A 2,500-nucleotide genomic window follows, 5' to 3' on the forward strand; every position below is an offset into this window, starting at 1 on the left:
ATAGGATGCATATATAGATGTGTATGTCATCCAGAAGAACTAAGGAAAGGATGGTAAGGAATAGAAGTATGTAAAGAAATGGAAAAAATATAAGAGAAATAAAGAAAAGTGAAATGAAATAATGAGGAAAAAAGGGAAAGGAAGAAAAGGAGGGAGAAGGGGGGAGGGGGGAGAGGAAAAAGGGGAGGGGAGGGAGGGGACGAAAGGGGTAAGGAAAAAAAATAGGAAAGAGAAAAAAAAAAAAAAAAAAAAACGGGATGAAAAGGTGGGAGAAAGGCAAGAGAGTAGGGAAATGTGAAAAAGAAAAACAGAAGGTAGACTAAGGGTAAGGAAAGAAAGAGAGAAGAAAACCCGGAACAGATCAATGATACCGGACAAAAATGAAATCCTAAACCAACGGGTAAACAAAAGATGCCCATCTATTACAGAAGTGCTGGTCTGAGGCTGACCGTAGTGTTGAGTCCTGGTTCTATGTGGGCTCTAAGGGACAAAATCCATTTTAGTTCATTGAGTTCAAGTGATCCTGTAGAGTCACCTTCCCTTTTATTAGGGTGTTGTATCTGTAAAACTCTAAACTTGAAACTGTGTTTTTGGTATGTCTGGCAGTGTTTAGCTAAGGGATTACTAACATTAGCCTTCCTAATGTCGTAGACATGATTGTACACTCTATCTTTAAGTCTACGTGTGGTCATACCCACATAGTAGGCCTCACAGCTATCACAGTTTGCCAAATAAATTATATTTGTAGTTTCACATGTAGCATAAAAACTGGGCTGAAAAATCAAACCCAAGTCCGTACGTTCAAACTTCTGTTCGGTAACAATAAATTTACAGATACAACACTTCCTACATGGGTAGGTTCCTTGTTTAATGTTGGTTCTGATATCCAATGCATTTATCTGGATATTGTCCTTACATAATAGCCTTTTTAGATTAAAACAATTATTATATCTAAAATTAGGTTTATTACCAACTATCTTCAACAAGTCATTATCCATAGTAAGTAGTTTCCAATTTCCTTGAATAATGTCCTTGATGTATTGGACATCATTTGTATATTTAATGTCAAAAGATATTCTATTATTAGTCCTAGGCCTGTTCACATGGGTCACATGCTTCTTTGTTTTGTTATTATATAATAACCCGCTATCCTGTTGGGAGACGTCATATTTATATCCTGATATCAAAGGGGAGGGATAACCCCTGTCTAAAAAACATTCAGCCTGAAAATCCAACAACTCCTCTTGTTTGTCATCGATGTTACACAATTTCCTAATTCTTGACATTTGATTATAAACTATATTAGGAAACACAAATCTGGGGTGCATACTCCCATAATGGAGTATGCTATTCCTCCAGCATGGTTTCCTGTATAAGGACGTAGTAATCTCATTGTGATGATTCTTATAAATAGTAACATCCAGGTAGTTAGCTTGTATAGAGGAGTATTCATGGGTAAATTCCAAAAAAGTTGTAGTCGAATTCAGATGGTCAACAAACTGATCTAGGGAATCAACCCCCCCATTCCAGAAAAGAAGTATGTCGTCGACATAACGCCTATAAAAAATGGCATTGGATGTAAAATTATGGTCATTAAAGACGTGGGTCTTCTCCCATATATAAACTGCGAGATTAGCATAGGCATTAGCACAGGGGGTGCCCATGGCCACCCCCCATGTTTGCCTAAATATCTTATTATGAAATAAGAATACATTATTAGTCAAAATCAGGTCTAAGAGAGAGCATATGGTTAGCTGATCTATATGGTCTAGGTCACTTAATTCAATCAGACAGTCCCTAACAGCATTTATTCCAAAATCATTGGGAATGCTTGTGAAAAGGTTCTTAATGTCTAAAGTGACCATCAAAGTATCAGGTCTTAATTTATCAAGTAAAACAACATTATCTAAATCTTTTAGTAGCTCAAAAGAATTTTTCAAAATGGTCGGAATAAGGCCAACCAAAGGACCTAGCTTTAACTGAACATAATGCGAGGCATTCTCCGTAACCCATGATCTCCCTGATACAATAGGTCGAAAAGGTGGAGGAGTCAGACCTTTATGCATCTTGGGAAGCCCTTTTATGAGGGGAATAAAGGAGATTCAATTATTAAATAATCATATAAGTCTTTGTCAATACATCGTGTCATCAGGAGATCATATATAGTATCATGCACATTTCTCACTATAGAGTTCATGTCTCTCTTATTTATCTCAGAGTAAGCTGCATCATCTTTTAGCATGTTATTCATCAGATCAATATAAAAAGCTGTGTCCATAGCGACTATCCCTCCCCCTTTATCGGCCGGTCTAAAAACCAAATTAGTATTATTAGCCAGATTATCTAATGCTCTTTTTTCATTTGTGTTTAAATTCACAAATAATCTTTTAGGTATCCCACCTTTGTAAAACAAATATAAATCATGTTCACAAGCTTTCTGGAAACAATCAATGTTGCCAGAAATAGGAGGTACAAATGTACTTCTTCTTTTTAATACCTT

The 2,500-nt window shown here is 36.2% G+C and overlaps 1 protein-coding gene across 2 annotated transcripts in view; it reads right to left on the bottom strand.

The window, feature by feature from the left end:
* BORCS5 (BLOC-1 related complex subunit 5) overlaps nucleotides 1-2,500 on the bottom strand; it is a 1,110,050-nt gene that overhangs the window by 598,092 nt on the left and 509,458 nt on the right. The window lies entirely within an intron of this gene.

The sequence above is a fragment of the Protopterus annectens genome, chromosome 8.part0, assembly GCF_019279795.1.
Source record: "Protopterus annectens isolate FY-2018-M chromosome 8.part0, PAN1.0, whole genome shotgun sequence".
NCBI lineage: Eukaryota > Metazoa > Chordata > Ceratodontiformes > Protopteridae > Protopterus > Protopterus annectens.